The 26,974-nt window shown below is 37.9% G+C and overlaps 57 non-coding genes across 57 annotated transcripts; all 57 read right to left on the bottom strand.

Moving 5' to 3' along the window:
* Nucleotides 1-166: 166 nt before the first annotated feature.
* On the bottom strand, nt 167-239 carry TRNAF-GAA (transfer RNA phenylalanine (anticodon GAA)). Its single transcript has one exon. It is a non-coding gene; the product is annotated as a tRNA-Phe (tRNA).
* A 560-nt stretch (nt 240-799) lies between these two features.
* TRNAF-GAA (transfer RNA phenylalanine (anticodon GAA)) lies at nt 800-872 on the bottom strand. Its single transcript has one exon. It is a non-coding gene; the product is annotated as a tRNA-Phe (tRNA).
* A 251-nt stretch (nt 873-1,123) lies between these two features.
* TRNAF-GAA (transfer RNA phenylalanine (anticodon GAA)) lies at nt 1,124-1,196 on the bottom strand. The gene has a single exon. It is a non-coding gene; the product is annotated as a tRNA-Phe (tRNA).
* A 251-nt stretch (nt 1,197-1,447) lies between these two features.
* Nucleotides 1,448-1,520, bottom strand: TRNAF-GAA (transfer RNA phenylalanine (anticodon GAA)). The gene has a single exon. It is a non-coding gene; the product is annotated as a tRNA-Phe (tRNA).
* Nucleotides 1,521-2,097: 577 nt separating this feature from the next.
* On the bottom strand, nt 2,098-2,170 carry TRNAF-GAA (transfer RNA phenylalanine (anticodon GAA)). The gene has a single exon. It is a non-coding gene; the product is annotated as a tRNA-Phe (tRNA).
* A 565-nt stretch (nt 2,171-2,735) lies between these two features.
* On the bottom strand, nt 2,736-2,808 carry TRNAF-GAA (transfer RNA phenylalanine (anticodon GAA)). Its single transcript has one exon. It is a non-coding gene; the product is annotated as a tRNA-Phe (tRNA).
* Nucleotides 2,809-4,305: 1,497 nt separating this feature from the next.
* TRNAF-GAA (transfer RNA phenylalanine (anticodon GAA)) lies at nt 4,306-4,378 on the bottom strand. The gene has a single exon. It is a non-coding gene; the product is annotated as a tRNA-Phe (tRNA).
* Nucleotides 4,379-5,567: 1,189 nt separating this feature from the next.
* On the bottom strand, nt 5,568-5,640 carry TRNAF-GAA (transfer RNA phenylalanine (anticodon GAA)). The gene has a single exon. It is a non-coding gene; the product is annotated as a tRNA-Phe (tRNA).
* Nucleotides 5,641-5,892: 252 nt separating this feature from the next.
* On the bottom strand, nt 5,893-5,965 carry TRNAF-GAA (transfer RNA phenylalanine (anticodon GAA)). The gene has a single exon. It is a non-coding gene; the product is annotated as a tRNA-Phe (tRNA).
* Nucleotides 5,966-6,217: 252 nt separating this feature from the next.
* Nucleotides 6,218-6,290, bottom strand: TRNAF-GAA (transfer RNA phenylalanine (anticodon GAA)). Its single transcript has one exon. It is a non-coding gene; the product is annotated as a tRNA-Phe (tRNA).
* Nucleotides 6,291-6,538: 248 nt separating this feature from the next.
* TRNAF-GAA (transfer RNA phenylalanine (anticodon GAA)) lies at nt 6,539-6,611 on the bottom strand. Its single transcript has one exon. It is a non-coding gene; the product is annotated as a tRNA-Phe (tRNA).
* Nucleotides 6,612-6,862: 251 nt separating this feature from the next.
* On the bottom strand, nt 6,863-6,935 carry TRNAF-GAA (transfer RNA phenylalanine (anticodon GAA)). Its single transcript has one exon. It is a non-coding gene; the product is annotated as a tRNA-Phe (tRNA).
* A 251-nt stretch (nt 6,936-7,186) lies between these two features.
* Nucleotides 7,187-7,259, bottom strand: TRNAF-GAA (transfer RNA phenylalanine (anticodon GAA)). Its single transcript has one exon. It is a non-coding gene; the product is annotated as a tRNA-Phe (tRNA).
* A 252-nt stretch (nt 7,260-7,511) lies between these two features.
* Nucleotides 7,512-7,584, bottom strand: TRNAF-GAA (transfer RNA phenylalanine (anticodon GAA)). The gene has a single exon. It is a non-coding gene; the product is annotated as a tRNA-Phe (tRNA).
* A 248-nt stretch (nt 7,585-7,832) lies between these two features.
* TRNAI-GAU (transfer RNA isoleucine (anticodon GAU)) lies at nt 7,833-7,905 on the bottom strand. The gene has a single exon. It is a non-coding gene; the product is annotated as a tRNA-Ile (tRNA).
* A 251-nt stretch (nt 7,906-8,156) lies between these two features.
* Nucleotides 8,157-8,229, bottom strand: TRNAF-GAA (transfer RNA phenylalanine (anticodon GAA)). The gene has a single exon. It is a non-coding gene; the product is annotated as a tRNA-Phe (tRNA).
* A 560-nt stretch (nt 8,230-8,789) lies between these two features.
* TRNAF-GAA (transfer RNA phenylalanine (anticodon GAA)) lies at nt 8,790-8,862 on the bottom strand. Its single transcript has one exon. It is a non-coding gene; the product is annotated as a tRNA-Phe (tRNA).
* Nucleotides 8,863-9,114: 252 nt separating this feature from the next.
* TRNAF-GAA (transfer RNA phenylalanine (anticodon GAA)) lies at nt 9,115-9,187 on the bottom strand. Its single transcript has one exon. It is a non-coding gene; the product is annotated as a tRNA-Phe (tRNA).
* Nucleotides 9,188-9,438: 251 nt separating this feature from the next.
* On the bottom strand, nt 9,439-9,511 carry TRNAF-GAA (transfer RNA phenylalanine (anticodon GAA)). Its single transcript has one exon. It is a non-coding gene; the product is annotated as a tRNA-Phe (tRNA).
* Nucleotides 9,512-9,762: 251 nt separating this feature from the next.
* On the bottom strand, nt 9,763-9,835 carry TRNAF-GAA (transfer RNA phenylalanine (anticodon GAA)). Its single transcript has one exon. It is a non-coding gene; the product is annotated as a tRNA-Phe (tRNA).
* Nucleotides 9,836-10,412: 577 nt separating this feature from the next.
* On the bottom strand, nt 10,413-10,485 carry TRNAF-GAA (transfer RNA phenylalanine (anticodon GAA)). The gene has a single exon. It is a non-coding gene; the product is annotated as a tRNA-Phe (tRNA).
* Nucleotides 10,486-10,733: 248 nt separating this feature from the next.
* TRNAF-GAA (transfer RNA phenylalanine (anticodon GAA)) lies at nt 10,734-10,806 on the bottom strand. Its single transcript has one exon. It is a non-coding gene; the product is annotated as a tRNA-Phe (tRNA).
* Nucleotides 10,807-11,057: 251 nt separating this feature from the next.
* On the bottom strand, nt 11,058-11,130 carry TRNAF-GAA (transfer RNA phenylalanine (anticodon GAA)). The gene has a single exon. It is a non-coding gene; the product is annotated as a tRNA-Phe (tRNA).
* Nucleotides 11,131-11,381: 251 nt separating this feature from the next.
* Nucleotides 11,382-11,454, bottom strand: TRNAF-GAA (transfer RNA phenylalanine (anticodon GAA)). The gene has a single exon. It is a non-coding gene; the product is annotated as a tRNA-Phe (tRNA).
* A 1,189-nt stretch (nt 11,455-12,643) lies between these two features.
* On the bottom strand, nt 12,644-12,716 carry TRNAF-GAA (transfer RNA phenylalanine (anticodon GAA)). Its single transcript has one exon. It is a non-coding gene; the product is annotated as a tRNA-Phe (tRNA).
* A 1,189-nt stretch (nt 12,717-13,905) lies between these two features.
* TRNAF-GAA (transfer RNA phenylalanine (anticodon GAA)) lies at nt 13,906-13,978 on the bottom strand. Its single transcript has one exon. It is a non-coding gene; the product is annotated as a tRNA-Phe (tRNA).
* A 252-nt stretch (nt 13,979-14,230) lies between these two features.
* TRNAF-GAA (transfer RNA phenylalanine (anticodon GAA)) lies at nt 14,231-14,303 on the bottom strand. The gene has a single exon. It is a non-coding gene; the product is annotated as a tRNA-Phe (tRNA).
* Nucleotides 14,304-14,555: 252 nt separating this feature from the next.
* TRNAF-GAA (transfer RNA phenylalanine (anticodon GAA)) lies at nt 14,556-14,628 on the bottom strand. Its single transcript has one exon. It is a non-coding gene; the product is annotated as a tRNA-Phe (tRNA).
* A 248-nt stretch (nt 14,629-14,876) lies between these two features.
* On the bottom strand, nt 14,877-14,949 carry TRNAF-GAA (transfer RNA phenylalanine (anticodon GAA)). The gene has a single exon. It is a non-coding gene; the product is annotated as a tRNA-Phe (tRNA).
* Nucleotides 14,950-15,200: 251 nt separating this feature from the next.
* TRNAF-GAA (transfer RNA phenylalanine (anticodon GAA)) lies at nt 15,201-15,273 on the bottom strand. Its single transcript has one exon. It is a non-coding gene; the product is annotated as a tRNA-Phe (tRNA).
* Nucleotides 15,274-15,524: 251 nt separating this feature from the next.
* On the bottom strand, nt 15,525-15,597 carry TRNAF-GAA (transfer RNA phenylalanine (anticodon GAA)). The gene has a single exon. It is a non-coding gene; the product is annotated as a tRNA-Phe (tRNA).
* A 252-nt stretch (nt 15,598-15,849) lies between these two features.
* TRNAF-GAA (transfer RNA phenylalanine (anticodon GAA)) lies at nt 15,850-15,922 on the bottom strand. The gene has a single exon. It is a non-coding gene; the product is annotated as a tRNA-Phe (tRNA).
* A 248-nt stretch (nt 15,923-16,170) lies between these two features.
* On the bottom strand, nt 16,171-16,243 carry TRNAI-GAU (transfer RNA isoleucine (anticodon GAU)). The gene has a single exon. It is a non-coding gene; the product is annotated as a tRNA-Ile (tRNA).
* Nucleotides 16,244-16,494: 251 nt separating this feature from the next.
* On the bottom strand, nt 16,495-16,567 carry TRNAF-GAA (transfer RNA phenylalanine (anticodon GAA)). Its single transcript has one exon. It is a non-coding gene; the product is annotated as a tRNA-Phe (tRNA).
* A 560-nt stretch (nt 16,568-17,127) lies between these two features.
* On the bottom strand, nt 17,128-17,200 carry TRNAF-GAA (transfer RNA phenylalanine (anticodon GAA)). The gene has a single exon. It is a non-coding gene; the product is annotated as a tRNA-Phe (tRNA).
* A 252-nt stretch (nt 17,201-17,452) lies between these two features.
* Nucleotides 17,453-17,525, bottom strand: TRNAF-GAA (transfer RNA phenylalanine (anticodon GAA)). Its single transcript has one exon. It is a non-coding gene; the product is annotated as a tRNA-Phe (tRNA).
* A 251-nt stretch (nt 17,526-17,776) lies between these two features.
* On the bottom strand, nt 17,777-17,849 carry TRNAF-GAA (transfer RNA phenylalanine (anticodon GAA)). Its single transcript has one exon. It is a non-coding gene; the product is annotated as a tRNA-Phe (tRNA).
* Nucleotides 17,850-18,100: 251 nt separating this feature from the next.
* TRNAF-GAA (transfer RNA phenylalanine (anticodon GAA)) lies at nt 18,101-18,173 on the bottom strand. The gene has a single exon. It is a non-coding gene; the product is annotated as a tRNA-Phe (tRNA).
* A 577-nt stretch (nt 18,174-18,750) lies between these two features.
* TRNAF-GAA (transfer RNA phenylalanine (anticodon GAA)) lies at nt 18,751-18,823 on the bottom strand. Its single transcript has one exon. It is a non-coding gene; the product is annotated as a tRNA-Phe (tRNA).
* A 248-nt stretch (nt 18,824-19,071) lies between these two features.
* Nucleotides 19,072-19,144, bottom strand: TRNAF-GAA (transfer RNA phenylalanine (anticodon GAA)). Its single transcript has one exon. It is a non-coding gene; the product is annotated as a tRNA-Phe (tRNA).
* Nucleotides 19,145-19,395: 251 nt separating this feature from the next.
* Nucleotides 19,396-19,468, bottom strand: TRNAF-GAA (transfer RNA phenylalanine (anticodon GAA)). The gene has a single exon. It is a non-coding gene; the product is annotated as a tRNA-Phe (tRNA).
* A 251-nt stretch (nt 19,469-19,719) lies between these two features.
* Nucleotides 19,720-19,792, bottom strand: TRNAF-GAA (transfer RNA phenylalanine (anticodon GAA)). The gene has a single exon. It is a non-coding gene; the product is annotated as a tRNA-Phe (tRNA).
* A 252-nt stretch (nt 19,793-20,044) lies between these two features.
* Nucleotides 20,045-20,117, bottom strand: TRNAF-GAA (transfer RNA phenylalanine (anticodon GAA)). The gene has a single exon. It is a non-coding gene; the product is annotated as a tRNA-Phe (tRNA).
* A 248-nt stretch (nt 20,118-20,365) lies between these two features.
* TRNAI-GAU (transfer RNA isoleucine (anticodon GAU)) lies at nt 20,366-20,438 on the bottom strand. Its single transcript has one exon. It is a non-coding gene; the product is annotated as a tRNA-Ile (tRNA).
* Nucleotides 20,439-20,689: 251 nt separating this feature from the next.
* On the bottom strand, nt 20,690-20,762 carry TRNAF-GAA (transfer RNA phenylalanine (anticodon GAA)). The gene has a single exon. It is a non-coding gene; the product is annotated as a tRNA-Phe (tRNA).
* Nucleotides 20,763-21,322: 560 nt separating this feature from the next.
* On the bottom strand, nt 21,323-21,395 carry TRNAF-GAA (transfer RNA phenylalanine (anticodon GAA)). The gene has a single exon. It is a non-coding gene; the product is annotated as a tRNA-Phe (tRNA).
* A 252-nt stretch (nt 21,396-21,647) lies between these two features.
* On the bottom strand, nt 21,648-21,720 carry TRNAF-GAA (transfer RNA phenylalanine (anticodon GAA)). The gene has a single exon. It is a non-coding gene; the product is annotated as a tRNA-Phe (tRNA).
* A 251-nt stretch (nt 21,721-21,971) lies between these two features.
* TRNAF-GAA (transfer RNA phenylalanine (anticodon GAA)) lies at nt 21,972-22,044 on the bottom strand. The gene has a single exon. It is a non-coding gene; the product is annotated as a tRNA-Phe (tRNA).
* Nucleotides 22,045-22,295: 251 nt separating this feature from the next.
* TRNAL-UAA (transfer RNA leucine (anticodon UAA)) lies at nt 22,296-22,368 on the bottom strand. The gene has a single exon. It is a non-coding gene; the product is annotated as a tRNA-Leu (tRNA).
* A 577-nt stretch (nt 22,369-22,945) lies between these two features.
* On the bottom strand, nt 22,946-23,018 carry TRNAF-GAA (transfer RNA phenylalanine (anticodon GAA)). The gene has a single exon. It is a non-coding gene; the product is annotated as a tRNA-Phe (tRNA).
* A 248-nt stretch (nt 23,019-23,266) lies between these two features.
* On the bottom strand, nt 23,267-23,339 carry TRNAF-GAA (transfer RNA phenylalanine (anticodon GAA)). The gene has a single exon. It is a non-coding gene; the product is annotated as a tRNA-Phe (tRNA).
* A 252-nt stretch (nt 23,340-23,591) lies between these two features.
* Nucleotides 23,592-23,664, bottom strand: TRNAF-GAA (transfer RNA phenylalanine (anticodon GAA)). The gene has a single exon. It is a non-coding gene; the product is annotated as a tRNA-Phe (tRNA).
* A 560-nt stretch (nt 23,665-24,224) lies between these two features.
* Nucleotides 24,225-24,297, bottom strand: TRNAF-GAA (transfer RNA phenylalanine (anticodon GAA)). Its single transcript has one exon. It is a non-coding gene; the product is annotated as a tRNA-Phe (tRNA).
* A 252-nt stretch (nt 24,298-24,549) lies between these two features.
* On the bottom strand, nt 24,550-24,622 carry TRNAF-GAA (transfer RNA phenylalanine (anticodon GAA)). The gene has a single exon. It is a non-coding gene; the product is annotated as a tRNA-Phe (tRNA).
* Nucleotides 24,623-25,828: 1,206 nt separating this feature from the next.
* Nucleotides 25,829-25,901, bottom strand: TRNAF-GAA (transfer RNA phenylalanine (anticodon GAA)). The gene has a single exon. It is a non-coding gene; the product is annotated as a tRNA-Phe (tRNA).
* Nucleotides 25,902-26,144: 243 nt separating this feature from the next.
* On the bottom strand, nt 26,145-26,217 carry TRNAF-GAA (transfer RNA phenylalanine (anticodon GAA)). The gene has a single exon. It is a non-coding gene; the product is annotated as a tRNA-Phe (tRNA).
* A 252-nt stretch (nt 26,218-26,469) lies between these two features.
* Nucleotides 26,470-26,542, bottom strand: TRNAF-GAA (transfer RNA phenylalanine (anticodon GAA)). The gene has a single exon. It is a non-coding gene; the product is annotated as a tRNA-Phe (tRNA).
* Nucleotides 26,543-26,974: the final 432 nt, after the last annotated feature.

Raw genomic sequence — 26,974 nt, 5'->3', positions numbered from 1 at the left:
TATCTGCCGAATACCGGGACCTGTAGATCTTCAGATTAACGCTCTCCACTAAGTGATTCCACTGAAAGGAGGGAGTACAAAGAAATATCTGAAATAATAAATAGGAAATAAATTCTCTACAGTAAAGATTTCGCTAAAATTATAAATTATGTCGCGAAACTTACCCTGCCGAAACCCGGGATCGAACCAGGGATCTTTAGATCTTCAGTCTAACGATCTCTCAACTGAGCTACTTCGGCGTAAGAAAGCCGTCCTAATATATATCTAGAATAAAAACAAGAGAATTCTGCAGTAAAAATGCGTCTGAAAAATTGTATGCAAAAGTTATCTGCCGAATACCGGGACCTGTAGATCTGCAGATTAACGATCTACACTAAGTGATTCTACTGAAACGAGGGAGTACAAAGAAATATCTGTAATAATAAATGGGAAATAAATTCTCTACAGTAAAGATTTCGCTAAAATTCGGAATTATCTCGCGAAACATACCCTGCCGAAACCCGGGACCTTTAGATCTCAGTCTAACGCTCTCTCAACTGAGCTACTTCGGCGCATGACAGTCGTCCTAATATATATCTAGAATAAAAACAAGAGAATTCTGCAGTAAAAATGCGTCTGAAAAATTGTATGCAAAAGTTATCTGCCGAATACCGGGTCCTGTAGATCTTCAGATTAACGATCTACACTAAGTCATTCCACTGAAACGATTGAGTAAAAATAAATATCTGAAATAATAAATAGGAAATTCTCTACAGTAAAGATTTCGCTAAAATTCGGAATTATGTCGCGAAACATACCCTGCCTTAACCCGGGATCGAACCAGGGACCTTTAGATCTTCAGTCTAACGCTCTCCCAACTGAGCTATTTCGGCGAAAGACGTTCGTCCAAATACATGTCTAAAATAAAAACAAGAGAATTCTACAGTAAAAATTCCCCTGAAAAATTGTATGCAAAAGTTATCTTCCGAATACCTCGACCTGTAGATCTTGAGATTAACGATCTACACTAAGTCATTCCACTGAAACGAGGGAGTAAAATAAATATCTGAAATAATAAATGGGAAATAAATTCTCTAAAGTAAAGACTTCGCTAAAATTCGGAATGAAGTCGCGAAATACATCCTGCCGAAACCCGAAATCGAACCAGGGACCTTTAGATTTTCAGTCTAACGCTCTCCCAACTGAGCTATTTCGCCGGAAGACATTCGTCCAAATACATATCTAAAATAAAAACAAGAGAATTCTGCAGTAAAAATGCGTCTGAAAAATTGTATGCAAAATTATCTGCCGAATACCGGGACCTGTAGATCTGCAGATTAACGATCTACACTAAGTGATTCCACTGAAACGAGGGAGTACAAAGAAATATCTGTAATAATAAATGGGAAATAAATTCTCTACAGTAAAGATTTCGCTAAATTTCGGAATTACGTCGCGAAACATACCCTGCCGAAACCCGGGATCGAACCAGGGACCTTTAGATCTTCAGTCTAACGCTCTCCCAACTGAGCTATTTCGGCGAAAGACATTTGTCCAAATGCATATCTAAAATAAAAACAAGAGAATTCTGCAGTAAAAATTCGCCTGAAAAAGTGTATGCAAAAGTTATCTGCCGAATACCGGGACCTGTAGATCTGCAGATTAACGCTCTCCACTAAGTGATTCCACTGAAAGGAGGGAGTACAAAGAAATATCTGAAATAATAAATAGGAAATAAATTCTCTACAGTAGAGATTTCGCTAAAATTATAAATTATGTCGCGAAATATACCCTATCGAAACCCGGGATCGAACCAAGGACTTTCTGATCTTCAGCCTAACGTTCTCCCAACTGAGCTATTTCGGCGTAAGATAGTCGTCCTAATATATATCTAGAATAAAAACAAGAGAATTCTGCAGTAAAAATTCGCCTGAAAAAGTGTATGCAAAAGTTATCTGCCAAACACCGGGACCTGTAGATCTTCAGATTAATGATCTACACTAAGTCATTCCACTGAAACGAGGGATTAAAAATAAATATCTGAAATAATAAATGGGAAATAAATTCTCTACAGTAAAGACCTCGCTAAAATTCGGAATTAAGTCGCGAAATATACCCTGCCGAAACCCGGGATAGAACCAGGGACCTTTAGATCTTCAGTCTAACGCTCTCCCAACTGAGCTATTTCGGCGAAAGACATTTGTCCAAATACATATCTAAAATAAAAACAAGAGAATTCTGCAGTAAAAATTCGCCTGAAAAAGTGTATGCAAAAGTTATCTGCCGAATACCGGGACCTGTAGATCTGCAGATTAACGATCTACACTAAGTGATTCCACTGAAAGGAGGAAGTACAAAGAAATATCTGTAATAATAAATGGGAAATAAATTCTCTACAGTAAAGATTTCGCTAAAATTCGGAATTATGTCGCGAAACATACCGTGCCGAAACCCGGGACCTTTAGATCTTCAGTCTAACGCTCTCCCAACTGAGCTATTTCGGCGAAAGACATTCATCCAAATATATATCTAAAATAAACACAAGAGAATTCTGCAGTAAAAATTCGCCTGAAAAAGTGTATGCAAAAGTTATCTGCCGAATACCGGGACCTGTAGATCTGCAGATTAACGATCTACACTAAGTCATTCCGCATAAACGAGGGAGTAAAAATAAATATCTGAAATAATAAATGAGAAATAAATTATCTAAAGTAAAGACTTCGCTAAAATTCGGAATCAAGTCGCGAAACATACCCTGCCGAAACCCGGGATCGAACCAGGGACCTTTAGATCTTCAGTCTAACGCTCTCCCAACTGAGCTATTTCGGCGAAAGACATTCGTCCAAATTCATATCTAAAATAAAAACAAGAGAATTCTGCAGTAAAAATTCGCCTGAAAAAGTGTATGCAAAATTATCTGCCGAATACCGGGCCCTGTAGATCTTGAGATTAACGATCTACACTAAGTCATTCCACTGAAACGAGGGAGTAAAAATGAATATCTGAAATAATAAATAGGAAATTCTCTACAGTAAAGATTTCGCTAAAATTCGGAATTATGTCGCGAAACATACCCTGCCGAAACCCGGGACCTTTAGATCTTCAGTCTAACGCTCTCCCAACTGAGCTATTTCGGCGAAAGACATTCATCCAAATATATATCTAAAATAAACACAAGAGAATTCTGCAGTAAAAATTCGCCTGAAAAAGTGTATGCAAAAGTTATCTGCCGAATACCGGGACCTGTAGATCTTCAGATTAACGCTCTCCACTAAGTGATTCCACTTTAAGGAGGGAGTACAAAGAAATATCTGAAATAATAAATAGGAAATAAATTCTCTACAGTAAAGATTTCGCTAAAATTCGGAATTATCTCGCGAAACATACCCTGCCGAAACCCGGGACCTTTAGATCTTCAGTCTAACGCTCTCCCAACTGAGCTATTTCGGCGAAAGACATTTGTCCAAATACATATCTAAAATAAAAACAAGAGAATTCTGCAGTAAAAATTCGCCTGAAAAATTGTATGCAAAAGTTATCTGCCGAATACCGGGACCTGTAGATCTTCAGATTAATGCTCTCCACTAAGTGATTCCACTGAAAGGAGGGAGTACAAAGAAATATCTGTAATAATAAATGGGAAATAAATTCTCTACAGTAAAGATTTCGCTAAAATTCGGATATATGTCGCGAAACATACCCTGCCGAAACCCGGGACCTTTAGATCTCAGTCTAACGCTCTCCCAACTGAGCTATTTCGGCGAAAGACATTTGTCCAAATACATATCTAAAATAAAAACAAGAGAATTCTGCAGTAAAAATTCGCCTGAATAATTGTATGCAAAAGTTATCTGCCGAATACCGGGACCTGCAGATCTTCAGATTAATGCTCTCCACTAAGTGATTCCACTGAAAGGAGGGCGTACAAAGAAATATCTGTAATAATAAATGGGAAATAAATTCTCTACAGTAAAGATTTCGCTAAAATTCGGATATATGTCGCGAAACATACCCTGCCGAAACCCGGGACCTTTAGATCTCAGTCTAACGCTCTCTCAACTGAGCTATTTTGGCGGAAGACATTCGTACAAATACATATCTAAAATAAAAACAAGAGTATTCTGCAGTAAAAATTCGCCTGAAAAAGTGTATGCAAAAGTTATCTGCCGAATACCGGGACCTGTAGATCTGCAGATTAACGATCTACACCAAGTCATTCCGCATAAACGAGGGAGTAAAAATAAATATCTGAAATAATAAATGGGAAATAAATTATCTAAAGTAAAGACTTCGCTAAAATTCGGAATTAAGTCGCGAAATATATCCTGCCGAAACCCGGGATCGAACCAAGGACCTTTAGATCTTCAGACTAACGCTCTCCCAACTGAGCTATTTCGGCGAAAGACATTTGTCCAAATACATATCTAAAATAAATACAAGAGAATTCTGCAGTAAAAATTCGCCTGAAAAATTGTATGCAAAAGTTATCTGCCGAATACCGGGACCTGTAGATCTTCAGATTAACGATCTACATTAAGTCATTCCACTGAAACGAGGGAGTAAAAATAAATATTTGAAATAATAAATGGGAAATAAATTCTCTACAGTAAAGACTTCGCTAAAATTTGGAATTATCTCGCGAAACATACCCTGCCGAAACCCGGGACCTTTAGATCTTCAGTCTAACGCTCTCCCAACTGAGCTATTTCGGCGAAAGACATTTGTCCAAATACATATCTAAAATAAAAACAAGAGAATTCTGCAGTAAAAATTCGCCTGAAAAATTGTATGCAAAAGTTATCTGCCGAATACCGGGACCTGTAGATCTTCAGATTAATGCTCTCCACTAAGTGATTCCACTGAAAGGAGGGAGTACAAAGAAATATCTGTAATAATAAATGGGAAATAAATTCTCTACAGTAAAGATTTCGCTAAAATTCGGATATATGTCGCGAAACATACCCTGCCGAAACCCGGGACCTTTAGATCTCAGTCTAACGCTCTCCCAACTGAGCTATTTCGGCGAAAGACATTTGTCCAAATACATATCTAAAATAAAAACAAGAGAATTCTGCAGTAAAAATTCGCCTGAATAATTGTATGCAAAAGTTATCTGCCGAATACCGGGACCTGCAGATCTTCAGATTAATGCTCTCCACTAAGTGATTCCACTGAAAGGAGGGCGTACAAAGAAATATCTGTAATAATAAATGGGAAATAAATTCTCTACAGTAAAGATTTCGCTAAAATTCGGATATATGTCGCGAAACATACCCTGCCGAAACCCGGGACCTTTAGATTTCAGTCTAACGCTCTCTCAGCTGAGCTATTTTGGCGGAAGACATTCGTACAAATACATATCTAAAATAAAAACAAGAGTATTCTGCAGTAAAAATTCGCCTGAAAAAGTGTATGCAAAAGTTATCTGCCGAATACCGGGACCTGTAGATCTGCAGATTAACGATCTACACCAAGTCATTCCGCATAAACGAGGGAGTAAAAATAAATATCTGAAATAATAAATGGGAAATAAATTATCTAAAGTAAAGACTTCGCTAAAATTCGGAATTAAGTCGCGAAATATATCCTGCCGAAACCCGGGATCGAACCAAGGACCTTTAGATCTTCAGACTAACGCTCTCCCAACTGAGCTATTTCGGCGAAAGACATTTGTCCAAATACATATCTAAAATAAATACAAGAGAATTCTGCAGTAAAAATTCGCCTGAAAAATTGTATGCAAAAGTTATCTGCCGAATACCGGGACCTGTAGATCTTCAGATTAACGATCTACATTAAGTCATTCCACTGAAACGAGGGAGTAAAAATAAATATTTGAAATAATAAATGGGAAATAAATTCTCTACAGTAAAGACTTCGCTAAAATTCGGAATTAAGTCGCGAAATACACGCTGCCGAAACCCGGGATCGAACCAGGGACCTTTAGATCTTCAGTCTAACGCTCTCCCAGCAGAGCTATTTCGGCGTAAGACATTCGTCCAAATACATATCTAAAATAAAAACAAGAGAATTCTGCAGTAAAAATTCGTCTCAAAAATTGTATGCAAATGTTATCTGCCGAATACCGGGACCTGTAGATCTTCAGATTAACGCTCTCCACTAAGTGATTCCACTGAAAGGAGGGAGTACAAAGAAATATCTGAAATAATAAATAGGAAATAAATTCTCTACAGTAAAGATTCCGCTATAATTCGGAATCATGTCGCGAAATATACGCTGCCGAAACCCGGGATCGAACCAGGGACCTTCTGATCTTCAGCCTAATGTTTTCCCAACTGAGCTACTTCGGCGAAAGACAGTCGTCAAAATATATATCTAGAATAAAAAAAAGAGAATTCTGCAGTAAAAATGCGTCTGAAAAATTGTATGCAAAAGTTATCTGCCGAATACCGGGCCCTGTAGATCTTGAGATTAACAATCTACACTAAGTCATTCCACTGAAACGAGGGAGTAAAAATAAATATCTGAAATAATAAATAGGAAATTCTCTACAGTAAAGATTTCGCTAAAATTCGGAATAATGTTGAGAAACATACCCTGCCGAAACCCGGGATCGAACCAGGGACCTTTAGATCTTCAGTCTAACGCTCTCCCAACTGAGCTATTTCGGCGAAAGACGTTCGTCCAAATACATATCTAAAATAAAAACAAGAGAATTCTACAGTAAAAATTCCCCTGAAAAATTGTATGCAAAAGTTATCTGCCGAATACCTCGACCTAAAGATCTTGAGATTAACGATCTACACTAAGTCATTCCACTGAAACGAGGGAGTAAAATAAATATCTGAAATAATAAATCTGAAATAAATTCTCTAAAGTAAAAACTTCGCTAAAATTCGGAATTAAGTCGCGAAATATATCCTGCCGAAACCCGGAATCGAAGCAGGGACCTTTAGATTTTCAGTCTAACGCTCTCCCAACTGAGCTATTTCGCCGGAAGACATTCGTCCAAATACATATCTAAAATGAAAACAAGAGAATTCTGCAGTAAAATTGCGTCTGAAAAATTGTATGCAAAATTATCTGCCGAATACCGGAACCTGTAGATCTGCAGATTAACGATCTACACTAAGTGATTCCACTGAAAGGAGGGAGTACAAAGAAATATCTGTAATAATAAATGGGAAATAAATTCTCTACAGTAAAGATTTCGCTAAAATTCGAAATTACGTCGCGAAACATACCCTGCCGAAACCCGGGATCGAACCAGGGACCTTTAGATCTTCAGTCTAACGCTCTCCCAACTGAGCTATTTCGGCGAAAGACATTTGTCCAAATGCATATCTAAAATAAAAACAAGAGAATTCTGCAGTAAAAATTCGCCTGAAAAAGTGTATGCAAAAGTTATCTGCCAAACACCGGGACCTGTAGATCTTCAGATTAATGATCTACACTAAGTCATTCCACTGAAACGAGGGAGTAAAAATAAATATCTGAAATAATAAATGGGAAATAAATTCTCTACAGTAAAGACCTCGCTAAAATTCGGAATTAAGTCGCGAAATATACCCTGCCGAAACCCGGGATAGAACCAGGGACCTTTAGATCTTCAGTCTAACGCTCTCCCAACTGAGCTATTTCGGAGAAAGACATTTGTCCAAATGCATATCTAAAATAAAAAAAAGAGAATTCTGCAGTAAAAATGCGTCTGAAAAATTGTATGCAAAAGTTATCTGCCGAATACCGGGCCCTGTAGATCTTGAGATTAACGATCTACACTAAGTCATTCCACTGAAACGAGGGAGTAAAAATAAATATCTGAAATAATAAATAGGAAATTCTCTACAGTAAAGATTTCGCTAAAATTCGGAATAATGTTGCGAAACATACCCTGCCGGAACCCGGGATCGAACCAGGGACCTTTATATCATCAGTCTAACGCTCTCCCAACAGAGCTATTTCGGCGAAAGACGTTCGTCCAAATACATATCTAAAATAAAAACAAGAGAATTCTGCAGTAAAAATTCCCCTCAAAAATTGTTCGCAAAAGTTATCTGCCGAATACCTCGACCTGTAGATCTTGAGATTAACGATCTACACTAAGTCATTCCACTGAAACGAGGGAGTAAAATAAATATCTGTAATAATAAATGGGAAATAAATTCTCTACAGTAAAGATTTCGCTAAAATTCGGATATATGTCGCGAAACATACCCTGCCGAAACCCGGGATCGAACCAGGGATCTTTAGATCTTCAGTCTAACGATCTCTCAACTGAGCTACTTCGGCGTAAGACAGCCGTCCTAATATATATCTAGAATAAAAACAAGAGAATTCTGCAGTAAAAATGCGTCTGAAAAATTATATGCAAAAGTTATCTGCCGAATACCGGGACCTGTAGATCTGCAGATTAACGATCTACACTAAGTGATTCCACTGAAACGAGGGAGTACAAAGAAATATCTGTGATAATAAATGGGAAATAAATTCTCTACAGTAAAGATTTCGCTAAAATTCGGAATTATCTCGCGAAACATACCCTGCCGAAACCCGGGACCTTTAGATCTCAGTCTAACGCTCTCTCAACTGAGCTACTTCGGCGCATGACAGTCGTCCTAATATATATCTAGAATAAAAACAAGAGAATTCTGCAGTAAAAATGCGTCTGAAAAATTGTATGCAAAAGTTATCTGCCGAATACCGGGTCCTGTAGATCTTCAGATTAACGATCTACACTAAGTCATTCCACTGAAACGAGGGAGTAAAAATAAATATCTGAAATAATAAATAGGAAATTCTCTACAGTAAAGATTTCGCTAAAATTCGGAATTATGTCGCGAAACATACCCTGCCTTAACCCGGGATCGAACCAGGGACCTTTAAATCTTCAGTCTAACGCTCTCCCAACTGAGCTATTTCGGCGAAAGACGTTCGTCCAAATACATGTCTAAAATAAAAACAAGAGAATTCTGCAGTAAAAATTCCCCTCAAAAATTGTATGCAAATGTTATCTGCCGAATACCGGGACCTGTAGATCTTCAGATTAACGCTCTCCACTAAGTGATTCCACTGAAAGGAGGGAGTACAAAGAAATATCTGAAATAATAAATAGGAAATAAATTCTCTACAGTAAATATTCCGCTATAATTCGGAATCATGTCGCGAAATATACGCTGCCGAAACCCGGGATCGAACCAGGGACCTTCTGATCTTCAGCCTAATGTTTTCCCAACTGAGCTATTTCGGCGAAAGACGTTCGTCCAAATACATATCTAAAATAAAAACAAGAGAATTCTACAGTAAAAATTCCCCTGAAAAATTGTATGCAAAAGTTATCTTCCGAATACCTCGACCTGTAGATCTTGAGATTAACGATCTACACTAAGTCATTCCACTGAAACGAGGGAGTAAAATAAATATCTGAAATAATAAATGGGAAATAAATTCTCTAAAGTAAAGACTTCGCTAAAATTCGTTATTAAGTCGCGAAATATATCCTGCCGAAACCCGGAATCGAACCAGGGACCTTTAGATTTTCAGTCTAACGCTCTCCCAACTGAGCTATTTCGCCGGAAGACATTCGTCCAAATACATATCTAAAATAAAAACAAGAGAATTCTGCAGTAAAAATGCGTCTAAAAAATTGTATGCAAAATTATCTGCCGAATACCGGGACCTGTAGATCTGCAGATTAACGATCTACACTAAGTGATTCCACTGAAACGAGGGAGTACAAAGAAATATCTGTAATAATAAATGGGAAATAAATTCTCTACAGTAAAGATTTCGCTAAAATTCGGAATTACGTCGCGAAACATACCCTGCCGAAACCCGGGATCGAACCAGGGACCTTTAGATCTTCAGTCTAACGCTCTCCCAACTCAGCTATTTCGGCGAATGACATTTGTCCAAATGCATATCTAAAATAAAAACAAGAGAATTCTGCAGTAAAAATTCGCCTGAAAAAGTGTATGCAAAAGTTATCTGCCGAATACCGGGACCTGTAGATCTGCAGATTAACGCTCTCCACTAAGTGATTCCACTGAAAGGAGGGAGTACAAAGAAATATCTGAAATAATAAATAGGAAATAAATTCTCTACAGTAGAGATTTCGCTAAAATTATAAATTATGTCGCGAAATATACCCTATCGAAACCCGGGATCGAACCAAGGACTTTCTGATCTTCAGCCTAACGTTCTCCCAACTGAGCTATTTCGGCGTAAGACAGTCGTCCTAATATATATCTAGAATAAAAACAAGAGAATTCTGCAGTAAAAATTCGCCTGAAAAAGTGTATGCAAAAGTTATCTCCCAAACACCGGGACCTGTAGATCTTCAGATTAATGATCTACACTAAGTCATTCCACTGAAACGAGGGAGTAAAAATAAATATCTGAAATAATAAATGGGAAATAAATTCTCTACAGTAAAGACCTCGCTAAAATTCGGAATTAAGTCGCGAAATACACCCTGCCGAAACCCGGGATAGAACCAGGGACCTTTAGATCTTCAGTCTAACGCTCTCCCAACTGAGCTATTTCGGCGAAAGACATTTGTCCAAATACATATCTAAAAGAAAAAAAAGAGAATTCTGCAGTAAAAATGCGTCTGAAAAATTGTATGCAAAAGTTATCTGCCGAATACCGGGCCCTGTAGATCTTGAGATTAACAATCTACACTAAGTCATTCCACTGAAACGAGGGAGTAAAAATAAATATCTGAAATAATAAATAGGAAATTCTCTACAGTAAAGATTTCGCTAAAATTCGGAATAATGTTGAGAAACATACCCTGCCGAAACCCGGGATCGAACCAGGGACCTTTAGATCTTCAGTCTAACGCTCTCCCAACTGAGCTATTTCGGCGAAAGACGTTCGTCCAAATACATATCTAAAATAAAAACAAGAGAATTCTACAGTAAAAATTCCCCTGAAAAATTGTATGCAAAAGTTATCTGCCGAATACCTCGACCTAAAGATCTTGAGATTAACGATCTACACTAAGTCATTCCACTGAAACGAGGGAGTAAAATAAATATCTGAAATAATAAATCTGAAATAAATTCTCTAAAGTAAAGACTTCGCTAAAATTCGGAATTAAGTCGCGAAATATATCCTGCCGAAACCCGGAATCGAAGCAGGGACCTTTAGATTTTCAGTCTAACGCTCTCCCAACTGAGCTATTTCGCCGGAAGACATTCGTCCAAATACATATCTAAAATGAAAACAAGAGAATTCTGCAGTAAAATTGCGTCTGAAAAATTGTATGCAAAATTATCTGCCGAATACCGGAACCTGTAGATCTGCAGATTAACGATCTACACTAAGTGATTCCACTGAAAGGAGGGAGTACAAAGAAATATCTGTAATAATAAATGGGAAATAAATTCTCTACAGTAAAGATTTCGCTAAAATTCGAAATTACGTCGCGAAACATACCCTGCCGAAACCCGGGATCGAACCAGGGACCTTTAGATCTTCAGTCTAACGCTCTCCCAACTGAGCTATTTCGGCGAAAGACATTTGTCCAAATGCATATCTAAAATAAACACAAGAGAATTCTGCAGTAAAAATTCGCCTGAAAAAGTGTATGCAAAAGTTATCTGCCGAATACCGGGACCTGTAGATCTTCAGATTAACGCTCTCCACTAAGTGATTCCACTTTAAGGAGGGAGTAAAAAGAAATATCTGAAATAATAAATAGGAAATAAATTCTCTACAGTAAAGATTTCGCTAAAATTCGGAATTATCTCGCGAAACATACCCTGCCGAAACCCGGGACCTTTAGATCTTCAGTCTAACGCTCTCCCAACTGAGCTATTTCGGCGAAAGACATTTGTCCAAATACATATCTAAAATAAAAACAAGAGAATTCTGCAGTAAAAATTCGCCTGAAAAATTGTATGCAAAAGTTATCTGCCGAATACCGGGACCTGTAGATCTTCAGATTAATGCTCTCCACTAAGTGATTCCACTGAAAGGAGGGAGTACAAAGAAATATCTGTAATAATAAATGGGAAATAAATTCTCTACAGTAAAGATTTCGCTAAAATTCGGATATATGTCGCGAAACATACCCTGCCGAAACCCGGGACCTTTAGATCTCAGTCTAACGCTCTCCCAACTGAGCTATTTCGGCGAAAGACATTTGTCCAAATACATATCTAAAATAAAAACAAGAGAATTCTGCAGTAAAAATTCGCCTGAATAATTGTATGCAAAAGTTATCTGCCGAATACCGGGACCTGCAGATCTTCAGATTAATGCTCTCCACTAAGTGATTCCACTGAAAGGAGGGCGTACAAAGAAATATCTGTAATAATAAATGGGAAATAAATTCTCTACAGTAAAGATTTCGCTAAAATTCGGATATATGTCGCGAAACATACCCTGCCGAAACCCGGGACCTTTAGATCTCAGTCTAACGCTCTCTCAACTGAGCTATTTTGGCGGAAGACATTCGTACAAATACATATCTAAAATAAAAACAAGAGTATTCTGCAGTAAAAATTCGCCTGAAAAAGTGTATGCAAAAGTTATCTGCCGAATACCGGGACCTGTAGATCTGCAGATTAACGATCTACACCAAGTCATTCCGCATAAACGAGGGAGTAAAAATAAATATCTGAAATAATAAATGGGAAATAAATTATCTAAAGTAAAGACTTCGCTAAAATTCGGAATTAAGTCGCGAAATATATCCTGCCGAAACCCGGGATCGAACCAAGGACCTTTAGATCTTCAGACTAACGCTCTCCCAACTGAGCTATTTCGGCGAAAGACATTTGTCCAAATACATATCTAAAATAAATACAAGAGAATTCTGCAGTAAAAATTCGCCTGAAAAATTGTATGCAAAAGTTATCTGCCGAATACCGGGACCTGTAGATCTTCAGATTAACGATCTACATTAAGTCATTCCACTGAAACGAGGGAGTAAAAATAAATATTTGAAATAATAAATGGGAAATAAATTCTCTACAGTAAAGACTTCGCTAAAATTTGGAATTATCTCGCGAAACATACCCTGCCGAAACCCGGGACCTTTAGATCTTCAGTCTAACGCTCTCCCAACTGAGCTATTTCGGCGAAAGACATTTGTCCAAATACATATCTAAAATAAAAACAAGAGAATTCTGCAGTAAAAATTCGCCTGAAAAATTGTATGCAAAAGTTATCTGCCGAATACCGGGACCTGTAGATCTTCAGATTAATGCTCTCCACTAAGTGATTCCACTGAAAGGAGGGAGTACAAAGAAATATCTGTAATAATAAATGGGAAATAAATTCTCTACAGTAAAGATTTCGCTAAAATTCGGATATATGTCGCGAAACATACCCTGCCGAAACCCGGGACCTTTAGATCTCAGTCTAACGCTCTCCCAACTGAGCTATTTCGGCGAAAGACATTTGTCCAAATACATATCTAAAATAAAAACAAGAGAATTCTGCAGTAAAAATTCGCCTGAATAATTGTATGCAAAAGTTATCTGCCGAATACCGGGACCTGCAGATCTTCAGATTAATGCTCTCCACTAAGTGATTCCACTGAAAGGAGGGCGTACAAAGAAATATCTGTAATAATAAATGGGAAATAAATTCTCTACAGTAAAGATTTCGCTAAAATTCGGATATATGTCGCGAAACATACCCTGCCGAAACCCGGGACCTTTAGATTTCAGTCTAACGCTCTCTCAACTGAGCTATTTTGGCGGAAGACATTCGTACAAATACATATCTAAAATAAAAACAAGAGTATTCTGCAGTAAAAATTCGCCTGAAAAAGTGTATGCAAAAGTTATCTGCCGAATACCGGGACCTGTAGATCTGCAGATTAACGATCTACACCAAGTCATTCCGCATAAACGAGGGAGTAAAAATAAATATCTGAAATAATAAATGGGAAATAAATTATCTAAAGTAAAGACTTCGCTAAAATTCGGAATTAAGTCGCGAAATATATCCTGCCGAAACCCGGGATCGAACCAAGGACCTTTAGATCTTCAGACTAACGCTCTCCCAACTGAGCTATTTCGGCGAAAGACATTTGTCCAAATACATATCTAAAATAAATACAAGAGAATTCTGCAGTAAAAATTCGCCTGAAAAATTGTATGCAAAAGTTATCTGCCGAATACCGGGACCTGTAGATCTTCAGATTAACGATCTACATTAAGTCATTCCACTGAAACGAGGGAGTAAAAATAAATATTTGAAATAATAAATGGGAAATAAATTCTCTACAGTAAAGACTTCGCTAAAATTCGGAATTAAGTCGCGAAATACACGCTGCCGAAACCCGGGATCGAACCAGGGACCTTTAGATCTTCAGTCTAACGCTCTCCCAGCAGAGCTATTTCGGCGTAAGACATTCGTCCAAATACATATCTAAAATAAAAACAAGAGAATTCTGCAGTAAAAATTCGTCTCAAAAATTGTATGCAAATGTTATCTGCCGAATACCGGGACCTGTAGATCTTCAGATTAACGCTCTCCACTAAGTGATTCCACTGAAAGGAGGGAGTACAAAGAAATATCTGAAATAATAAATAGGAAATAAATTCTCTACAGTAAAGATTCCGCTATAATTCGGAATCATGTCGCGAAATATACGCTGCCGAAACCCGGGATCGAACCAGGGACCTTCTGATCTTCAGCCTAATGTTTTCCCAACTGAGCTACTTCGGCGAAAGACAGTCGTCAAAATATATATCTAGAATAAAAAAAAGAGAATTCTGCAGTAAAAATGCGTCTGAAAAATTGTATGCAAAAGTTATCTGCCGAATACCGGGCCCTGTAGATCTTGAGATTAACAATCTACACTAAGTCATTCCACTGAAACGAGGGAGTAAAAATAAATATCTGAAATAATAAATAGGAAATTCTCTACAGTAAAGATTTCGCTAAAATTCGGAATAATGTTGAGAAACATACCCTGCCGAAACCCGGGATCGAACCAGGGACCTTTAGATCTTCAGTCTAACGCTCTCCCAACTGAGCTATTTCGGCGAAAGACGTTCGTCCAAATACATATCTAAAATAAAAACAAGAGAATTCTACAGTAAAAATTCCCCTGAAAAATTGTATGCAAAAGTTATCTGCCGAATACCTCGACCTAAAGATCTTGAGATTAACGATCTACACTAAGTCATTCCACTGAAACGAGGGAGTAAAATAAATATCTGAAATAATAAATCTGAAATAAATTCTCTAAAGTAAAGACTTCGCTAAAATTCGGAATTAAGTCGCGAAATATATCCTGCCGAAACCCGGAATCGAAGCAGGGACCTTTAGATTTTCAGTCTAACGCTCTCCCAACTGAGCTATTTCGCCGGAAGACATTCGTCCAAATACATATCTAAAATGAAAACAAGAGAATTCTGCAGTAAAATTGCGTCTGAAAAATTGTATGCAAAATTATCTGCCGAATACCGGAACCTGTAGATCTGCAGATTAACGATCTACACTAAGTGATTCCACTGAAAGGAGGGAGTACAAAGAAATATCTGTAATAATAAATGGGAAATAAATTCTCTACAGTAAAGATTTCGCTAAAATTCGAAATTACGTCGCGAAACATACCCTGCCGAAACCCGGGATCGAACCAGGGACCTTTAGATCTTCAGTCTAACGCTCTCCCAACTGAGCTATTTCGGCGAAAGACATTTGTCCAAATGCTTATCTAAAATAAAAACAAGAGAATTCTGCAGTAAAAATTCGCCTGAAAAAGTGTATGCAAAAGTTATCTGCCAAACACCGGGACCTGTAGATCTTCAGATTAATGATCTACACTAAGTCATTCCACTGAAACGAGGGAGTAAAAATAAATATCTGAAATAATAAATGGGAAATAAATTCTCTACAGTAAAGACCTCGCTAAAATTCGGAATTAAGTCGCGAAATATACCCTGCCGAAACCCGGGATAGAACCAGGGACCTTTAGATCTTCAGTCTAACGCTCTCCCAACTGAGCTATTTCGGAGAAAGACATTTGTCCAAATGCATATCTAAAATAAAAAAAAGAGAATTCTGCAGTAAAAATGCGTCTGAAAAATTGTATGCAAAAGTTATCTGCCGAATACCGGGCCCTGTAGATCTTGAGATTAACGATCTACACTAAGTCATTCCACTGAAACGAGGGAGTAAAAATAAATATCTGAAATAATAAATAGGAAATTCTCTACAGTAAAGATTTCGCTAAAATTCGGAATAATGTTGCGAAACATACCCTGCCGGAACCCGGGATCGAACCAGGGACCTTTATATCATCAGTCTAACGCTCTCCCAACAGAGCTATTTCGGCGAAAGACGTTCGTCCAAATACATATCTAAAATAAAAACAAGAGAATTCTGCAGTAAAAATTCCCCTCAAAAATTGTTCGCAAAAGTTATCTGCCGAATACCTCGACCTGTAGATCTTGAGATTAACGATCTACACTAAGTCATTCCACTGAAACGAGGGAGTAAAATAAATATCTGTAATAATAAATGGGAAATAAATTCTCTACAGTAAAGATTTCGCTAAAATTCGGATATATGTCGCGAAACATACCCTGCCGAAACCCGGGATCGAACCAGGGATCTTTAGATCTTCAGTCTAACGATCTCTCAACTGAGCTACTTCGGCGTAAGACAGCCGTCCTAATATATATCTAGAATAAAAACAAGAGAATTCTGCAGTAAAAATGCGTCTGAAAAATTATATGCAAAAGTTATCTGCCGAATACCGGGACCTGTAGATCTGCAGATTAACGATCTACACTAAGTGATTCCACTGAAACGAGGGAGTACAAAGAAATATCTGTGATAATAAATGGGAAATAAATTCTCTACAGTAAAGATTTCGCTAAAATTCGGAATTATCTCGCGAAACATACCCTGCCGAAACCCGGGACCTTTAGATCTCAGTCTAACGCTCTCTCAACTGAGCTACTTCGGCGCATGACAGTCGTCCTAATATATATCTAGAATAAAAACAAGAGAATTCTGCAGTAAAAATGCGTCTGAAAAATTGTATGCAAAAGTTATCTGCCGAATACCGGGTCCTGTAGATCTTCAGATTAACGATCTACACTAAGTCATTCCACTGAAACGAGGGAGTAAAAATAAATATCTGAAATAATAAATAGGAAATTCTCTACAGTAAAGATTTCGCTAAAATTCGGAATTATGTCGCGAAACATACCCTGCCTTAACCCGGGATCGAACCAGGGACCTTTAAATCTTCAGTCTAACGCTCTCCCAACTGAGCTATTTCGGCGAAAGACGTTCGTCCAAATACATGTCTAAAATAAAAACAAGAGAATTCTGCAGTAAAAATTCCCCTCAAAAATTGTATGCAAATGTTATCTGCCGAATACCGGGACCTGTAGATCTTCAGATTAACGCTCTCCACTAAGTGATTCCACTGAAAGGAGGGAGTACAAAGAAATATCTGAAATAATAAATAGGAAATAAATTCTCTACAGTAAATATTCCGCTATAATTCGGAATCATGTCGCGAAATATACGCTGCCGAAACCCGGGATCGAACCAGGGACCTTCTGATCTTCAGCCTAATGTTTTCCCAACTGAGCTATTTCGGCGAAAGACGTTCGTCCAAATACATATCTAAAATAAAAACAAGAGAATTCTACAGTAAAAATTCCCCTGAAAAATTGTATGCAAAAGTTATCTTCCGAATACCTCGACCTGTAGATCTTGAGATTAACGATCTACACTAAGTCATTCCACTGAAACGAGGGAGTAAAATAAATATCTGAAATAATAAATGGGAAATAAATTCTCTAAAGTAAAGACTTCGCTAAAATTCGTTATTAAGTCGCGAAATATATCCTGCCGAAACCCGGAATCGAACCAGGGACCTTTAGATTTTCAGTCTAACGCTCTCCCAACTGAGCTATTTCGCCGGAAGACATTCGTCCAAATACATATCTAAAATAAAAACAAGAGAATTCTGCAGTAAAAATGCGTCTAAAAAATTGTATGCAAAATTATCTGCCGAATACCGGGACCTGTAGATCTGCAGATTAACGATCTACACTAAGTGATTCCACTGAAACGAGGGAGTACAAAGAAATATCTGTAATAATAAATGGGAAATAAATTCTCTACAGTAAAGATTTCGCTAAAATTCGGAATTACGTCGCGAAACATACCCTGCCGAAACCCGGGATCGAACCAGGGACCTTTAGATCTTCAGTCTAACGCTCTCCCAACTCAGCTATTTCGGCGAATGACATTTGTCCAAATGCATATCTAAAATAAAAACAAGAGAATTCTGCAGTAAAAATTCGCCTGAAAAAGTGTATGCAAAAGTTATCTGCCGAATACCGGGACCTGTAGATCTGCAGATTAACGCTCTCCACTAAGTGATTCCACTGAAAGGAGGGAGTACAAAGAAATATCTGAAATAATAAATAGGAAATAAATTCTCTACAGTAGAGATTTCGCTAAAATTATAAATTATGTCGCGAAATATACCCTATCGAAACCCGGGATCGAACCAAGGACTTTCTGATCTTCAGCCTAACGTTCTCCCAACTGAGCTATTTCGGCGTAAGACAGTCGTCCTAATATATATCTAGAATAAAAACAAGAGAATTCTGCAGTAAAAATTCGCCTGAAAAAGTGTATGCAAAAGTTATCTGCCAAACACCGGGACCTGTAGATCTTCAGATTAATGATCTACACTAAGTCATTCCACTGAAACGAGGGAGTAAAAATAAATATCTGAAATAATAAATGGGAAATAAATTCTCTACAGTAAAGACCTCGCTAAAATTCGGAATTAAGTCGCGAAATACACCCTGCCGAAACCCGGGATAGAACCAGGGACCTTTAGATCTTCAGTCTAACGCTCTCCCAACTGAGCTATTTCGGCGAAAGACATTTGTCCAAATACATATCTAAAAGAAAAAAAAGAGAATTCTGCAGTAAAAATGCGTCTGAAAAATTGTATGCAAAAGTTATCTGCCGAATACCGGGCCCTGTAGATCTTGAGATTAACAATCTACACTAAGTCATTCCACTGAAACGAGGGAGTAAAAATAAATATCTGAAATAATAAATAGGAAATTCTCTACAGTAAAGATTTCGCTAAAATTCGGAATAATGTTGAGAAACATACCCTGCCGAAACCCGGGATCGAACCAGGGACCTTTAGATCTTCAGTCTAACGCTCTCCCAACTGAGCTATTTCGGCGAAAGACGTTCGTCCAAATACATATCTAAAATAAAAACAAGAGAATTCTACAGTAAAAATTCCCCTGAAAAATTGTATGCAAAAGTTATCTGCCGAATACCTCGACCTAAAGATCTTGAGATTAACGATCTACACTAAGTCATTCCACTGAAACGAGGGAGTAAAATAAATATCTGAAATAATAAATCTGAAATAAATTCTCTAAAGTAAAGACTTCGCTAAAATTCGGAATTAAGTCGCGAAATATATCCTGCCGAAACCCGGAATCGAAGCAGGGACCTTTAGATTTTCAGTCTAACGCTCTCCCAACTGAGCTATTTCGCCGGAAGACATTCGTCCAAATACATATCTAAAATGAAAACAAGAGAATTCTGCAGTAAAATTGCGTCTGAAAAATTGTATGCAAAATTATCTGCCGAATACCGGAACCTGTAGATCTGCAGATTAACGATCTACACTAAGTGATTCCACTGAAAGGAGGGAGTACAAAGAAATATCTGTAATAATAAATGGGAAATAAATTCTCTACAGTAAAGATTTCGCTAAAATTCGAAATTACGTCGCGAAACATACCCTGCCGAAACCCGGGATCGAACCAGGGACCTTTAGATCTTCAGTCTAACGCTCTCCCAACTGAGCTATTTCGGCGAAAGACATTTGTCCAAATGCATATCTAAAATAAAAACAAGAGAATTCTGCAGTAAAAATTCGCCTGAAAAAGTGTATGCAAAAGTTATCTGCCAAACACCGGGACCTGTAGATCTTCAGATTAATGATCTACACTAAGTCATTCCACTGAAACGAGGGAGTAAAAATAAATATCTGAAATAATAAATGGGAAATAAATTCTCTACAGTAAAGACCTCGCTAAAATTCGGAATTAAGTCGCGAAATATACCCTGCCGAAACCCGGGATAGAACCAGGGACCTTTAGATCTTCAGTCTAACGCTCTCCCAACTGAGCTATTTCGGAGAAAGACATTTGTCCAAATGCATATCTAAAATAAAAAAAAGAGAATTCTGCTGTAAAAATGCGTCTGAAAAATTGTATGCAAAAGTTATCTGCCGAATACCGGGCCCTGTAGATCTTGAGATTAACGATCTACACTAAGTCATTCCACTGAAACGAGGGAGTAAAAATAAATATCTGAAATAATAAATAGGAAATTCTCTACAGTAAAGATTTCGCTAAAATTCGGAATAATGTTGCGAAACATACCCTGCCGGAACCCGGGATCGAACCAGGGACCTTTATATCATCAGTCTAACGCTCTCCCAACAGAGCTATTTCGGCGAAAGACGTTCGTCCAAATACATATCTAAAATAAAAACAAGAGAATTCTGCAGTAAAAATTCCCCTCAAAAATTGTATGCAAAAGTTATCTTCCGAATACCTCGACCTGTAGATCTTGAGATTAACGATCTACACTAAGTCATTCCACTGAAACGAGGGAGTAAAATAAATATCTGTAATAATAAATGGGAAATAAATTCTCTACAGTAAAGATTTCGCTAAAATTCGGATATATGTCGCGAAACATACCCTGCCGAAACCCGGGATCGAACCAGGGATCTTTAGATCTTCAGTCTAACGATCTCTCAACTGAGCTACTTCGGCGTAAGACAGCCGTCCTAATATATATCTAGAATAAAAACAAGAGAATTCTGCAGTAAAAATGCGTCTGAAAAATTATATGCAAAAGTTATCTGCCGAATACCGGGACCTGTAGATCTGCAGATTAACGATCTACACTAAGTGATTCCACTGAAACGAGGGAGTACAAAGAAATATCTGTGATAATAAATGGGAAATAAATTCCCTACAGTAAAGATTTCGCTAAAATTCGGAATTATCTCGCGAAACATACCCTGCCGAAACCCGGGACCTTTAGATCTCAGTCTAACGCTCTCTCAACTGAGCTACTTCGGCGCACGACAGTCGTCCTAATATATATCTAGAATAAAAACAAGAGAATTCTGCAGTAAAAATGCGTCTGAAAAATTGTATGCAAAAGTTATCTGCCGAATACCGGGTCCTGTAGATCTTCAGATTAACGATCTACACTAAGTCATTCCACTGAAACGAGGGAGTAAAAATAAATATCTGAAATAATAAATAGGAAATTCTCTACAGTAAAGATTTCGCTAAAATTCGGAATTATGTCGCGAAACATACCCTGCCTTAACCCGGGATCGAACCAGGGACCTTTAAATCTTCAGTCTAACGCTCTCCCAACTGAGCTATTTCGGCGAAAGACGTTCGTCCAAATACATGTCTAAAATAAAAACAAGAGAATTCTGCAGTAAAAATTCCCCTCAAAAATTGTATGCAAATGTTATCTGCCGAATACCGGGACCTGTAGATCTTCAGATTAACGCTCTCCACTAAGTGATTCCACTGAAAGGAGGGAGTACAAAGAAATATCTGAAATAATAAATAGGAAATAAATTCTCTACAGTAAATATTCCGCTATAATTCGGAATCATGTCGCGAAATATACGCTGCCGAAACCCGGGATCGAACCAGGGACCTTCTGATCTTCAGCCTAATGTTTTCCCAACTGAGCTATTTCGGCGAAAGACGTTCGTCCAAATACATATCTAAAATAAAAACAAGAGAATTCTACAGTAAAAATTCCCCTGAAAAATTGTATGCAAAAGTTATCTTCCGAATACCTCGACCTGTAGATCTTGAGATTAACGATCTACACTAAGTCATTCCACTGAAACGAGGGAGTAAAATAAATATCTGAAATAATAAATGGGAAATAAATTCTCTAAAGTAAAGACTTCGCTAAAATTCGGGATTAAGTCGCGAAATATATCCTGCCGAAACCCGGAATCGAACCAGGGACCTTTAGATTTTCAGTCTAACGCTCTCCCAACTGAGCTATTTCGCCGGAAGACATTCGTCCAAATACATATCTAAAATAAAAACAAGAGAATTCTGCAGTAAAAATGCGTCTAAAAAATTGTATGCAAAATTATCTGCCGAATACCGGGACCTGTAGATCTGCAGATTAACGATCTACACTAAGTGATTCCACTGAAACGAGGGAGTACAAAGAAATATCTGTAATAATAAATGGGAAATAAATTCTCTACAGTAAAGATTTCGCTAAAATTCGGAATTACGTCGCGAAACATACCCTGCCGAAACCCGGGATCGAACCAGGGACCTTTAGATCTTAAGTCTAACGCTCTCCCAACTCAGCTATTTCGGCGAATGACATTTGTCCAAATGCATATCTAAAATAAAAACAAGAGAATTCTGCAGTAAAAATTCGCCTGAAAAAGTGTATGCAAAAGTTATCTGCCGAATACCGGGACCTGTAGATCTGCAGATTAACGCTCTCCACTAAGTGATTCCACTGAAAGGAGGGAGTACAAAGAAATATCTGAAATAATAAATAGGAAATAAATTCTCTACAGTAGAGATTTCGCTAAAATTATAAATTATGTCGCGAAATATACCCTATCGAAACCCGGGATCGAACCAAGGACTTTCTGATCTTCAGCCTAACGTTCTCCCAACTGAGCTATTTCGGCGTAAGACAGTCGTCCTAATATATATCTAGAATAAAAACAAGAGAATTCTGCAGTAAAAATTCGCCTGAAAAAGTGTATGCAAAAGTTATCTGCCAAACACCGGGACCTGTAGATCTTCAGATTAATGATCTACACTAAGTCATTCCACTGAAACGAGGGAGTAAAAATAAATATCTGAAATAATAAATGGGAAATAAATTCTCTACAGTAAAGACCTCGCTAAAATTCGGAATTAAGTCGCGAAATACACCCTGCCGAAACCCGGGATAGAACCAGGGACCTTTAGATCTTCAGTCTAACGCTCTCCCAACTGAGCTATTTCGGCGAAAGACATTTGTCCAAATACATATCTAAAAGAAAAAAAAGAGAATTCTGCAGTAAAAATGCGTCTGAAAAATTGTATGCAAAAGTTATCTGCCGAATACCGGGTCCTGTAGATCTTCAGATTAACGATCTACACTAAGTCATTCCACTGAAACGAGGGAGTAAAAATAAATATCTGAAATAATAAATAGGAAATTCTCTACAGTAAAGATTTCGCTAAAATTCGGAATTATGTCGCGAAACATACCCTGCCTTAACCCGGGATCGAACCAGGGACCTTTAGATCTTCAGTCTAACGCTCTCCCAACAGAGCTATTTCAGCGAAAGACGTTCGTCCAAATACATGTCTAAAATAAAAACAAGAGAATTCTGCAGTAAAAATTCCCCTCAAAAATTGTATGCAAAAGTTATCTGCCGAATACCGGGACCTGTAGATCTTCAGATTAACGCTCTCCACTAAGTGATTCCACTGAAAGGAGGGAGTACAAAGAAATATCTGAAATAATAAATAGGAAATAAATTCTCTACAGTAAAGATTTCGCTAAAATTATAAATTATGTCGCGAAACTTACCCTGCCGAAACCCGGGATCGAACCAGGGATCTTTAGATCTTCAGTCTAACGATCTCTCAACTGAGCTACTTCGGCGTAAGAAAGCCGTCCTAATATATATCTAGAATAAAAACAAGAGAATTCTGCAGTAAAAATGCGTCTGAAAAATTGTATGCAAAAGTTATCTGCCGAATACCGGGACCTGTAGATCTGCAGATTAACGATCTACACTAAGTGATTCCACTGAAACGAGGGAGTACAAAGAAATATCTGTAATAATAAATGGGAAATAAATTCTCTACAGTAAAGATTTCGCTAAAATTCGGAATTATCTCGCGAAACATACCCTGCCGAAACCCGGGACCTTTAGATCTCAGTCTAACGCTCTCTCAACTGAGCTACTTCGGCGCATGACAGTCGTCCTAATATATATCTAGAATAAAAACAAGAGAATTCTGCAGTAAAAATGCGTCTGAAAAATTGTATGCAAAAGTTATCTGCCGAATACCGGGTCCTGTAGATCTTCAGATTAACGATCTACACTAAGTCATTCCACTGAAACGATTGAGTAAAAATAAATATCTGAAATAATAAATAGGAAATTCTCTACAGTAAAGATTTCGCTAAAATTCGGAATTATGTCGCGAAACATACCCTGCCTTAACCCGGGATCGAACAAGGGACCTTTAGATCTTCAGTCTAACGCTCTCCCAACTGAGCTATTTCGGCGAAAGACGTTCGTCCAAATACATGTCTAAAATAAAAACAAGAGAATTCTACAGTAAAAATTCCCCTGAAAAATTGTATGCAAAAGTTATCTTCCGAATACCTCGACCTGTAGATCTTGAGATTAACGATCTACACTAAGTCATTCCACTGAAACGAGGGAGTAAAAATAAATATCTGAAATAATAAATGGGAAATAAATTCTCTACAGTAAAGACTTCGCTAAAATTCGGAATTAAGTCGCGAAATATACGCTGCCGAAACCCGGGATCGAACCAGGGACCTTCAGATCTTCAGTCTAACGCTCTCCCAACTAAGCTATTTCGGCGGAAGACATTTGTCCAAATACATATCTGAAATAGAAACAACAGAATTCTGCAGAAAAAATTTGCCTGAAAAAGTGGATGCAAAAGTTATCTGCCGAATAACGGGACCTGTAGATCTTCAGATTAACGCTCTCCACTAAGTGATTCCACTGAAAGGAGGGAGTACAAAGAAATATCTGAAATAATAAATAGGAAATAAATTCTCTACAGTCAAGATTTCGCTAAAATTATAAATTATGTCGCGAAATATACCCTATCGAAACCCGGGATCGAACCAGGGACTTCCAGATTTTCAGCCTAACGTTCTCCCAACAGAGCTACTTCGGCGTAAGACAGCCGTCCTAATATATATCTAGAATAAAAACAAGAGAATTCTGCAGTAAAAATGCGTCTGAAAAATTGTATGCAAAAGTTATCTGCCGAATACCGGGAACTGTAGATCTGCAGATTAACGATCTACACTAAGTGATTCCACTGAAACGAGGGAGTACAAAGAAATATCTGTCATAATAAATGGGAAATAAATTCTCTACAGTAAAGATTTCGCTAAAATTCGGAATTATCTCGCGAAACATACCCTGCCGAAACCCGGGACCTTTAGATCTCAGTCTAACGCTCTCTCAACTGAGCTACTTCGGCGCATGACAGTCGTCCTAATATATATCTAGAATAAAAACAAGAGAATTCTGCAGTAAAAATGCGTCTGAAAAATTGTATGCAAAAGTTATCTGCCGAATACCGGGCCCTGTAGATCTTCAGATTAACGATCTACACTAAGTCATTCCACTGAAACGAGGGAGTAAAAATAAATATCTGAAATAATAAATAGGAGATTCTCTACAGTAAAGATTTCGCTAGAATTCGGAATTATGTCGCGAAACATACCCTGCCTTAACCCGGGCCCGAACCAGGGACCAATAGATCTTCAGTCTAACGTTCTCCCAACTGAGCCATTTCGGCGAAAGACCTTCGTCCAAATACATATCTAAAATAAAAACAAGAGAATTCTGCAGTAAAAATTCGCCTGAAAAAGTGTATGCAAATGTTATCTGCCGAATACCGGGACCTGTAGATCTTGAGATTAATGATCTACACTAAGTCATTCCACTGAAACGAGGGAGTAAATATAAATATCTGAAATAATATATAGGAAATTCTCTACAGTAAAGATTTCGCTAAAATTCGGAATTATGTCGCGAAACATACGCTGCCGAAACCCGGGATCGAACCAGGGACCTTCAGATCTTCAGTCTAACGCTCTCCCAACTGAGCTATTTCGGCGAACGACATTCGTCCAAATACATATCTAAAATAAAAACAAGAGAATTCTGCAGTAAAAATTCGCCTGAAAAAGTGTATGCAAACTTATCTGCCGAATACCGGGACCGGTAGATTAACGCTCTCCACTAAGTGATTCCACTGAAAGGAGGGAGTACAAAGAAATATCTGAAATAATAAATAGGAAATAAATTCTCTACAGTAAAGATTTCGCTAAAATTCGGAATTACATCGCGAAACATACCCTGCCTTAAACCGGGATCGAACCAGGGACCTTTAGATCTTCAGTCTAACGCTCTCCCAACTGAGCTATTTCGGCGAAAGACATTCGTCCAAATACATATCTAAAATAAGAACAAGAGAATTCTGCAGTAAAAATGTGTCTGAAAAATTGTATGCAAAAGTTATCTGCCGAATACCGGGCCCTGTAGATCTTCAGATTAACGATCTACACTAAGTCATTCCACTGAAACGAGGGAGTAAAAATAAATATCTGAAATTATAAATGGGAAATAGATATTCTACAGTAAAGACTTCGCTAAAATTCGGAATTAAGTCGCGAAATATACACTGCCGAAACCCGGGATAGAACCAGGGACCTTTAGATCTTCAGTCTAACGCTCTCCCAACTGAGCTATTTCGGCGAAAGACATTTGTCCAAATACATATCTAAAATAAAAACAACAGAATTCTGCAGTAAAAATTCGCCTGAAAAATTGTATGCAAAATTTATCTGCCGAATACCGGGCCCTGTAGATCTTGAGATTAACGCTCTCCACTAAGTCATTCCACTGAAACGAGGGAATAAAAATAAATATCTGAAATAATAAATAGGAAATTCTCTACAGTAAAGATTCGGGTGGGGTGCATCGCCCCCCACCCCCCCTCCACCCGTATTGTCAAATCATCACAACCGGAAAATATATCGTCAACATACGTGTCGTTCTTGATGACGTCAGCAACAGATGATAAGCTCTCCTCACAGTTCAAGGCCATCTGATGCAATGATCTATTAGGCCTCAGTCCCACGATAGTGGACTAGGGGACCCTTGTTAAGATAATTAAAGTTAAAGATA

The sequence above is a fragment of the Pholcus phalangioides genome, unplaced genomic scaffold, assembly GCF_987345545.1.
Source record: "Pholcus phalangioides strain wild (caught in Gottingen) unplaced genomic scaffold, Ppha-v1.0 ptg000017l_1, whole genome shotgun sequence".
Taxonomy (NCBI): Eukaryota; Metazoa; Arthropoda; class Arachnida; order Araneae; family Pholcidae; genus Pholcus; species Pholcus phalangioides.
The sequence above is the reverse complement of the archived record's forward strand: the minus strand, read 5'-3'. Positions and strand labels throughout refer to the sequence as shown.